The sequence below is a fragment of the Asparagus officinalis genome, chromosome 5 (genome assembly GCF_001876935.1).
Source record: "Asparagus officinalis chromosome 5, Aspof.V1, whole genome shotgun sequence".
NCBI classification, from domain to species: domain Eukaryota; kingdom Viridiplantae; phylum Streptophyta; class Magnoliopsida; order Asparagales; family Asparagaceae; genus Asparagus; species Asparagus officinalis.
The window spans coordinates 99,743,232-99,755,256 of NC_033798.1; positions in this window are offsets into that span (position 1 = coordinate 99,743,232).

The window sequence follows — 12,025 nt, forward strand, 5'->3', positions numbered from 1 at the left end:
CGCTGTCTGAGCCAAGAGCTGCGATCCGCCGGCACTCCGGCAAGCTGCGCTAGCACCCACTCGAGTACTTACACCTACTTCACCGCCTCTCCTACCGGCAAAGGAGGAAAAGCCGTCGTGCTCAAAGCACGCCCGGGCGGTCACGCACAGTACAATGCTGAATCGGACAGACACTTCATCGATCTGCCGCAACTCATAAAATGCGGTTCATTAATGGCTGAGCTCAAATCACTCGCCGCATAGCCAGTTCGCTTTGTTGCCTCAACATACAAAGAATGCGCCTTCCATCGTACCGGTGACAGGGACATTAGCCAGCACAATCCCTGATGACGCACCCCCCCCACCCCCTTTTTTCATGCGTATCGAGGAACGCGCGAGAACGCTCTCTGAAGAGGATGTGGGTCACATCCCACACATCAAGGAGAAGTCAAGCCGTCCTTCTTTCATTTTAAAAAACCCCTTCCAAGCACGATGGACAGAGAGGTCGCAAAACTTGAAGAAAAAAGAGTTTGGAGACCAAGCTGTTAGCAAATCCTTGCATTTACAGCACCGCCGCCTAGCCTCCGCAGCTCGATCCACGACGAACTAAGCCACGACCCTGAACTCCATGGCCCCGACGCTTCTACTGCGAACTGAACCTCTCCAGCAACCTCATTCAAACTCCAAGGGAAAGTCAGACTCGACTCCGAGCATCTCAGCGAAGCGTCCTATAGCACCCTAAAGTCCCCACACAAACAAAGCCGAGCGGCCTTCCCTCTGCTTCTGTTGTCTAAACATTTAGCATTTGTTAGTTTGTAATAAAGCTTTCTTATAAAATACAAACGCAAACTCCTTTCCTTAACGCGTACAGCAATCAAATTTTCAACCCTACAGAAGATGGCGCACCACAGTGAGAGCCCAGCTGTCATTCGAATGAAATGAGTTCGGATGCCCTCAGGTTCTGATGAGCACGTTACTATCGCGGACGACAGTAGATGTCGCCTCGAAATCGCAGCTTCGACGCAGCGCAAGTACGAAGAATACTTGTCCTCCTCCCTCCTCTGGTGAGTCCTTATGCCGTCCGCAAGCGCCCCACAGAGTATCTGTGCGTCTGAGGCAACCGACCTCAGCACGCCGTCAAACAGCCTCAGCACTGAGGGTTCCACGCTGAGTTTCATCGGAGGACACCACACTCTCCTCGCAATCACAGCCGAGGTGAGTCGCATTTATGAATGCTCAGGTTGACTCGACGCCTGTCCAGTCCTTCGTGCTGTGGGCACTGTGGGCGGCCGTTTGACGGTCCTGGGGTACTGTGCTCTCTCTCCCTTCGGGTCGAGAGAGATGTGAAGGTCCATCTCAGCACGTGGGGTAGTGGATACCTAGCTGTACTGACGGTTTTGGGGCTTGCTGGCGGATTCGACTCCGAACTCGGGCAGGCGAGTTGAGCGAAGAGCGAATTTCCGCCATCCTGATCGACCCTGACTCATGCTGGCGAGTCGACCGTTAGGCGAACCTGGACTTGAGTACAGTCGACGTCTACGCGGTTTAGGTGCGTGCCAGAGAACTGGGCGTGCGAGCTCCTCTCGTAGGCAAATTTCCTGTAGACCCATAGAGGTATTTTTTACCGTCTACAATCTCAAAGTTTTCGGTTGTGTGGCTTACGTGCATATTAGTGATCAAGGCAGGAATAAGCTTGATCCCAAGTTAAAGAAATGCACTTTCATCGGCTATGGTGAAGATGAGTTCGGCTACCGCATTTGGGACAACGAAAATAAGAAAGTGATCAGGAGCAGAGATGTGATATTCAACGAGAAGGTGATGTAGAAGGACATGCACAAGACAGATGACTCAGAGAGCGAGTCAATATTTGTAGATGCAGATGATGTCCCGAGTAACCTCTCGGAAGAACCCAATGCAGAAGATCCTCAGCCAGAAGAGCCTGTTGGACAAGATGGTGCGTAGGAGCCCAACGCACCAACTCCGATATTAAGAAGATCTCCTCGTCCTCCTGTACCTAACAGGAGATATATGAACTATCTGTTACTGACAGATGGTGGGGAGCCTGAAAGCTTTAAAGAAGCTTGTCAGAGTGGAGATGCGAGCAAGTGGGAGCTTGCCATGAAAGATGAGATGAAGTCTCTCATCTCAAACCAGATGTGGGAACTAGCTGAGTTGCCCACGGGTAAGAAGGCACTCCACAACAAATGGGTGTACCGGGTGAAAGAGGAGCAGGACGACTCCAGAAGATATAAAGCTCGGTTAGTTATCAAAGGATTCCAGCAGAAGGAAGGAATTGACTACACCGATATTTTTTACTCCCATGGTGAAGCTAAATACTATCAGAACAGTGATGAGTATTATAGCTATTGAAGATCTTCATCTCGAACAGTTAGACGTGAAAACGATGTTTCTTCACGAAGATCTAGAAGAGGAGATATACATGCATCAGCCAGAAGGTTTCTCAGAAGAAAAGAAGAATAACCTGGTGTGCAGACTCAAGAAGAACTTGTATGGCCTGAAACAAGCCCCAAGGCAGTGGTGTAAGAAGTTTGACGGCTTCATGCACAAGGAAGGTTTCCAAAAGTGCAACGCCAACCACTGTTGCTACTTCAAAAGATATTAGTCCAGTTATATCATCCTACTGCTGTATGTTGATGATATGTTGGTTGCATGAGCAGATATGTAGGATATCAGGAGTTTGAAGCAGCAGCTGTCAAAGGAATTTGACATAAAGGACTTGGGTCCAGCGAAGAAGATCCTTTGAATGCAAATCACGAGAGATAAGAAGAGAGGTCTCTTGCAGTTATCTCAGACGGAGTACATCAACCGTGTTTTGCAAAGATTCAGCATGGGCGACGCCAAGCCAGTAAGCACACCCTTGGCCAGCCATTTTCGCCTATCGAAGGATCAGTCTCCTCAATCAGAAGAAGAGAAAGAGAGTATGGCTAAGGTCAGCCATTTTCGCCTATCGAAGGATCAGTCTCCTCAATCAGAAGAAGAGAAAGAGAGTATGGCTAAGGTTCCTTACGTCTCAGCTATCGGAAGTTTGATGTACGCAATGGTCTGTACGAGACCAGACATTGGCCATGCAATGGGAGTGGTTAGCCGGTTTATGTCGAATCTAGGAAAAGCTCATTGGAAAGCGGTCAAGTAGATTCTGAGATATCTACAAGGCACCACACATAAGTGTTTGCACTTTGGTAAGGGAGAGGTGGAAGTGCAAGGGTACATAGATGCAGACTTTAGAGGTGAAGTCGATCACCGAAGAAGCACCACCGGCTATGTATTCACTGTTGGAACTACAGCTGTTAGTTTGTCACAGATACAGAAGATTGTCACTCTGTCCACTACAGAAGCTGAGTATGTTGCAGTGACTGAAGCCAGTAAAGAGATGATATAGCTTCAAGGTTTGTTAACAGAGTTGGGATTCAAACAGGAGAAGAATGTTCTGCACAGTGATAGTCAGAGTGCGATTCACTTGGCTCTAAGAATTATGCATTTCATTCTAGAACGAAGCATATTGGGCTTCGGTACCACTTCATCAGATCCCTGTTGGAAGATGACGTGTTAAAACTAGAGAAGATTCTAGGAAGTAAGAATCTAGCAGATATGTTAACAAAGATGGTGACCATTCAGAAACTAGAGTTGTGCGCAACTTCAGTTGACCTTTATGCATAAGTGATGAGGGCGGAGCCACACATGAGATGATACTTGTTGAGATAGCCTGCTGTCATCAGTTTGCTCTCCAAGTGGGAGATTGTTAGTTTGAGTGTGGGTCCAAACCTCCGCAGGCGAGAACGACAGCGAGGCTCGAGATCAGACGAGGGTCAAGAGCAGGTGAAGTCGAAGTTCGAGGAGCTTGGCAGACGAAGCTCAAGCAGACAAACTTCGGCAAACGAGGTTCGAGCACGAGCGGTCGAGGGTCGAGCATGAGCGGACGAGGTTCGCGCGAGCTTGTGGGTTACGAGGTTCGAGGTTCGAGTTCGAACAGATGGGCGGACGAGGGTCGAACTTCGGAGGCGGCGACTGCGTGTGAGCTGGCGACAGGCTGTCGCCAGTGTAACCATATAGTTTCCCTATAAAAGGAAAACCCAGAGCTCCCCTCTCATTGCTTCAGCACGTGGTTTCCTTCAGCGGCGGCAGACCCAAATCGCAGCGGCGATTTTCTTCTTTCGTGAATTCATTCCCCGTGGTTTCCTTCAGCGGCGGCAGACCCAAATCGCAGCGGCGATTTTCTTCTTTCGTGAATTCATTCCCAGCGTTCATAGGGATTTGAGGGGGAATTGTAGAAAGAGAGGGGGAATTAAAAAGGGTTTTTTTTCTCAAGAGTATTAAATATGGATTATTCCCTTTGGATTATTAACATTGTAGCTATAGTGTTTGTATTGAGAGATCTCAGTTTGAGATCGGCTCTTGTGCTGTAATTTCTTGTTATTTAATAAGAAATTAACTGTGTGGCTCCCGAGGACGTAGGCAGTTGCCGAACCTCGTAAATCTTGGTGTACTTTTCTCTATACCGCGTTTCTGTTGCACTTGGGGGTTTCAGCGTTAAATTCCCAACAGATTCTTAATTTTTACTCACAAAATTGATTTAGAAATATGAGACAATTATGGTCATGTGTAATGCATGTGCACTACACTAGTGTTAGTAAAAAGAGATGAATGTGTATACGTACGCTGGCCTACTTAACGTTAATTCTATCATTTTCTTTAGGTTTTCTTAAGTTAATATAGGTAAAAAGCTTTTATAATTAAGAGAGTGTTGGGTAAGATAGTACCCAAGATTAACACTATGTTTGAGAATTCACTAGAGGAAGGAAAGGAAATGTAAGATAGAGAAAGGAAAGAAAGAGAAAGGGAGGGCAAATATTATATTGTTTGGGAATTTAGTACGGAGAATGAAAGGGAACTTAGTTCATCATGTTTGGAAGTTCTAACTTAGGGAAGTGAAGGGAGAAAAATGATTTTACAATCAAATTTGAGCCGTTGATCCATAGTGATAGAGAGCAAACTATTAGAGCTTTTAAGTTTACTTTCTCTATCCTTCTCTACAACCCAATTTGAAGGAGGAAAAAATCATAACTTTTTTATGAAAATTTAACTTCTCACCAACCTCCCCTATCTTCCTTAAAAAACATCCCAAACGGCGTTAAGTGTTATTTTTCCTTTCATTACCCTTGGCTTCCCCTCATCTAAACATATAAACATACTATAAATGAATGTTGAGTAAGTCAGAACTCAAACGTTAGAGAAGTTGAACATTTTTTTTCTTTTCTTTTTCCCCCTCAACAAGGGAAATTTGGCCAAGGGCTAAGAGAGAGAGAGAGAGAGAGAGAGAGAGAGATAGAGGATCCAATCTAGTGCCCTCAAGTTATCAGCAAAACTTAACCTTTTCAAGCAAAATATCGATAGTTAGACCCCACCTCAAGGTCATCTCAATTTAAAAGAAGGCATGGTATTCAAATCTGAGATCATTGGACATGATACAAAATCCAACGATCCATACGGATCCTGACGATAAAGTATTTGGTATTGCTGGAGCTTTATGATAAGTGTTGCTTATATAAATAAGTAGCTTATAGAAATAATTTATATAAGCTGTTGAAAAATAGTTTGGTAATCACATATATCATTTATAAGCGACTTCTAAAAAACACAGTTAGTTTTTTGGTAAAATTATGATTAAATATCAGTATAAGTAAAAACAATAAAAATAAACAAAAATTTATCGATCAAAATTGATAAATATGTAATAGATAAAGTAACAATGTCTAAAGTTAAATGACATATTTGATATTATAAAAATTAAAAAAGCAACTTTTGAAAGCATGACTAAGTTGATTCAAAAAACACCTTCTTAAAAACAATGAAAATTTCATGAGCGTGTAAAATAAGCCCTGCGAAACACCATTATTCACTATTTCTTTAAAACATAAGTAGAAACAATCTAAAAAAACAATATCAAACTGGCAATTAGCTAGAACTCAAATTTGTTGTTGAGCCATCGTACAACTCAAATTTGCCTCTTAAAAATTTGTTTGACAGCTCACTCACTAACTTTGACAACGGCTTAAAATGTATTTGGTAAAAACCTATGCAAATTAAACTAGTTTTTAGTTCGAGAAAGAGTCAAAGAGACTCTTAAGTATATTGTCTTTGGATCATCTATATGTACGTTAGTCCAACCCTAATTAATATAAGATCTTAATGGAACTAGTGTAAAGTTACGGAGCACACCCTTGTAATTAGATCTCAATTAAATCTTGGGAAAAATGCTTCCAGCCCCCAAAAGCCAAGTGAACATGCTTCCCACCCCCATGACTTGGTCAATGGGCGTTTTACCCCTAAAAATAAATAATCTGTTCTCTGAGCCCCCAAAACACAAAACCCAAGACATTAAAACATGTGAAGACCATAATACCCTTCTCTCTCTCTTTCTTTTTTTATTAAAATATGATGGGGATTATTTTATTATTTTTGTTTTCTCTCTCTCTTTATCATGATGTACCAAGAGGATAGTTGAAATGATTAATGAGGATTATTTTATTATTTTCGTTTTTTATTATTTTGGTTGTTTGTATTGGGAGGTTGTTAAAGTTACGGGTTGATTGTTAAGGTTACGGGTTGGTTGTTAAGGTTAAGGGTTTGTTGTTAAGGTTATGAATCCTCTTTCTCTCTCTTTCTTTTTTTATTAAAATATGATGGGGATTATTTTATTATTTTTATTTTCTCTCTCTCTCTTTATCATGATGTACCGAGAGGATAGTTGAAATGATTGATGATGATTATTTTATTATTTTTGTTTTTTATTATTTTGGTTGTTTGTATTGGGAGGTTGTTAAAGTTACGGGTTGATTGTTAAGGTTACGGGTTGGTTGTTAAGGTTAAGGGTTTGTTGTTAAGGTTATGAATCCTCTCTCTCTCTCTCTCTCTTTCTTTTTTATTAAAATATGATGGGGATTATTTTATTATTTTTGTTTTCTCTCTCTCTTTATCATGATGTACCAAGAGGATAGTTGAAATGATTGATGATGATTATTTTATTATTTTCGTTTTTTATTATTTTGGTTGTTTGTATTGGGAGGTTGTTAAAGTTACGGGTTGATTGTTAAGGTTACGGGTTGGTTGTTAAGGTTAAGGGTTTGTCAATCATTTCAACTATCCTCTTGGTACATCATGATAAAGAGAGAGAGAAAACAAAAATAATAAAATAATCCCCATCATATTTTAATAAAAAAAGAAAGAGAGAGAGAGAGGATTCATAACCTTAACAACAAACCCTTAACCTTAACAACCAACCCGTAACCTTAACAATCAACCCGTAACTTTAACAACCTCCCAATACAAACAACCAAAATAATAAAAAACGAAAATAATAAAATAATCCTCATCAATCATTTCAACTATCCTCTTGGTACATCATGATAAAGAGAGAGAGAAAACAAAAATAATAAAATAATCCCCATCATATTTTAATAAAAAAAGAAAGAGAGAGAGAGAGGATTCATAACCTTAACAACAAACCCTTAACCTTAACAACCAACCCGTAACCTTAACAATCAACCCGTAACTTTAACAACCTCCCAATACAAACAACCAAAATAATAAAAAACAAAAATAATAAAATAATCCTCATCAATCATTTCAACTATCCTCTTGGTACATCATGATAAAGAGAGAGAGAAAACAAAAATAATAAAATAATCCCCATCATATTTTAATAAAAAAAGAAAGAGAGAGAGGGGATTCATAACCTTAACAACAAACCCTTAACCTTAACAACCAACCCGTAACCTTAATAATCAACCCGTAACTTTAACAACCTCCCAATACAAACAACCAAAATAATAAAAAACGAAAATAATAAAATAATCCTCATCAATCATTTCAACTATCCTCTTGGTACATCATGATAAAGAGAGAGAGAAAACAAAAATAATAAAATAATCTCCATCATATTTTAATAAAAAAAGAAAGAGAGAGAGAGAGGATTCATAACCTTAACAACAAACCCTTAACCTTAACAACCAACCCGTAACCTTAACAATCAACCCGTAACTTTAACAACCTCCCAATACAAACAACCAAAATAATAATAAAACAAAAAATAATAAAATAATCCTCATCAATCATTTCAACTATCCTCTTGGTACATCATGATAAAGAGAGAGAGAGAGAAAATAAAAATAATAAAATAATCATCATTATATTTTAATAAAAAAAGAAAGAGAGAGAGAAGGGTATTATGGTCTTCACATGTTTTAATGTCTTGGGTTTTGTGTTTTGGGGGCTCAGAGAATAACATCTTTATTTTTAGGGGTAAAACACCCATTGACCAAGTCTTGGGGGTGGGAAGCACATTCACTTAGCTTTTGGGGGCTGGAAGCATTTTTCCCTTAAATCTTTAGAAGGGTATCTTCTATTAGGCTGTTTGGTTCCTGTTTTTTGAGTGGTAAAAGTGGGAAAAGCTATCAAAAATGTCAGCTTTTTGGCAGCTTTCCCCCAAAACCACCTCTTAAAAAGGTGATTTTGGGGGAAAGCTGCCAAAAAACTAACATTTTTTACAGCTTTCTTTTTTTTTACCACCCAAAAAAACCTATCCAATCAGCCCCTTAATAAACTGGTATATGACAAAATCTATATATAATTGCCTTTGAGTATCGTGCCGGTGCATCGTCATCACCCCTTATCATCACAATTATCAACTTGCTTCTTCGTCTCAACGAAGTAATTACCATTGACAAAATCTCACCGCCACGTGATCATCAAAAATCCGCGTCGGTGCAAAACAGCAACAGCATTTTATGTGTGATGTTGTTGCATTACCAGATGCGCTGAGTTGCAGCAATGTCTGTACTCAATTATTTTTAAGGAAATATATGTTGTTGTCATCGCGTGACAATTAAAAAGTTCTTTAACTATTTCTTTTACTATAAGTTTAGAGGGACCACACATATATATAATTTCTATGATCAATTATATTTTCCAGCATGAAGAGCCTCATTTTTGTCACTACTAGGTGGCGTAGTCTTTGCTCTTGTCACGGAAAGATGCGGCATATGTGGCCATATGATAATGGTGAAACTTTATGCATGATCAATGAATTTTTAAATCCTTTTCAAATAAATGAGATATGTGAGACATTTTGAAGGATTGAGATCTAAGGCGAAGCGTAAATTCTTTGTTTCTTAAATGTGCGTTACTGTTTTTTTTTTCCTTCTTTTCCTACTCGGGAGAGTAACAACTGAGTTAGCGAAAAATAATAATAATAATAATAAATAAAAAAAATAAAATTACTTGTCACCAATTTTTTATTTTTATTTTAAATGAGCCTACGTTTTGACCTAGTTGTATTGCTGAATCTTGCTGCTGCCTACTTTTTAGGTCATGAACAGGATTTATATTTGGCCACTTGCATATTGTATTTTCCTTCCTTGGGAATAATAATAAAAGGTGGGCTAAACACCCATATTGGTATTTTAATTCCACCTTAATTTTTAACAAAGTATTTTAAATAGGTAAACCCGCTTTAAGACATTTTAATTGATCCAACTAACCAATAAGACATGGTTTCTCGTCGGCGGGCAAATTTCCGGCGAGATCTCGTCACGTGCATGACACATGATGTCTCAAAACTCGTTTTTAGCAGCGGCGACGACAACAATCTCGTCATATTCAGCCGATTTGATGGGGTTAGCGATCTCAGGCGGCGTCATAATCGTTATTTTATCCTACTTTGGGCTGAATATGACGAGATTGTTGCCGTCGCCGCTGCTAAAAATGAGTTTTGAGACATCACATGCCATGCACGTGACGAGATCTCGTCGGAAATTTGCCCACCGACGAGGAAACATACCTTATTGATTAGTTGGATCAATTAAAATATCTTAAAGCGGGTTTGCCTATTTAAAATAACTTGTTGAAAATTAGGGTGGAATTAAAATACCAATATGGGTATTTAGCCATAAAAGGTGTTTGACTCTTCCTCTTATATATGTTTCACAATCTTAGGCATGATTTATTTGGACCCTCTCCACTATAAAAAAACGTTTCCTCTCCACTATAAAAAAACGTTTTTTCTATAGAGTGCCCATGGACACTCTATAAGAGAGGAGAGAGATAGAGAGAAATGAATGAAGAGGGGCCCCCCTAATTTGCATTGTGATCCTCTCCTCATTCATTTCTCTCTATCTCTCTCCTCTCTTATAAAGTGCCCATAGGCACTCTATAGAAACCCGTAAAAAAAATAGTGAAGAGACCATTACTATTAATCCTAACTATTGATTATCTAATGGATGATTGTCATACAATCTAAATTTTAATGCTCACTATACCCGGGGTATTGCTCTCATTCTTAATTTACACCCAAAGCAAAAATCATAACCATCAATTAGAAAACTAATGGTTATAATTAAATAGTAGCCCATCCACTACTGTTTTAGTAGCGAAGAGGATCCAAATCCAGTATAAATATAAAAAAAGATTTTCTTATTATTTTTCCTTGATGATATGATCATAATTAATGGAGAAATGAGACCTAGAGATGAGCCCAGAAGATCTTGGTTACAGGTTGTTAGGAGGGTATGCTAACGGTTATTAGTCTGACATGAGTACACGAATCAAATTCATTAAAAATCAAATTCATTAAAAATTTATTAGATTTACTGATCCATCCCTTGGATTAATTAGAGAATAACCCTTTTATTTACGAAGGAAGCTGTCATAACCCTATCCCTTTTGAGATACAAAGGAGAATGCTCCGATTATATATATTGTTACTTAGTAGATTTAACAATTCAATTTTTCGCATACAAAACAAATTAAAGAGGTAAATCACAAACACTTCGATCTCATGGATGTCACTTTTCTTAAATCTTGATTAATTAAACCTAAAATTGTCTGTGTCTGACAACCACTACAACAATGATTGAAGACTGCAGCTTCAGTGCACTCAAAGAATTAAGAAGTAGGGAAACTAAGAAGTAAAACATATCTATATCAACACATGGCATAATTAATCATGCATATACAGTTTCGTGACGAATTCTTGGATGCACAATTTGGTGGCTGGTCAAAATAAAGGCATATTATCAAGAATATTTCTATGTCTTATTACTCCACAGAAACAGTGGAAATGATAGACGTACCCTACTTCTCAATAGCTGTACTCACTTTGGATGCTTTGAGTTTGAGAGAGACAACACGAAATCACTTCTATTAGCAAATGGAGTGTTACTTAATTAGGAATCTGTTTGTGAGTTATACCTAATATTCTTTTGGAGATGCTTGGTATATTTGTTAGGATAATTCCATTCTTTTTTCTTTTTCTTCTAATTTTGTGGATAAACTATATTTTTTTACAGCTATCATCATTCGATCTGCAGGTCAAAATTAAAAACGAAAACGAGAATGTATTAGTAATTAATATTTGTATTTGATTCAATAACAATACAAATTTTTGGTTGTTTATTAGATCCTGTAAACTACAATTTTACTATGAAGAAGAAGTTGACAATTTATGAAGTTACCACAATATCTATTTTCATTTTTAAAGGAGTTGCTTGACATACAAGTAGGTTTGTGAGACGACCAAATTAAGATGTTTTGAAGTCAACTTGATAAAATAAATAGTTGGGTAACAATCCATTCCAAAACTCAACAAAGAATCCAGCTCATTATGTTAATTGGACTAGCAAGAGCATAGTATATAAAGGTAAATTTTGAAAAAGAAGGAAAATGGAAAATCATGGAAAACCTAAAAGCATTTATTAAAATTTAATAAGAAGAATAATGCTAACGACACTAGTCTCTCTCAAATTTACTCTAGCACTACAAGAGAGCGGAGTGTGGGCTCTGTTCATGAAATCATCAATTTTGAAAAAGAGTTAAAGACGATAGACTTTCCACTTTTATCTCTTGTAATATGGAAATAATTTAGAGGGAACATTCTACTAATCAATACCCTAATAACAGTATCGTGCATCGTTTCAACAAGTTCATCATCGCGTATTGCATACAATTAGTTAGATCTAATACACAAACCTTT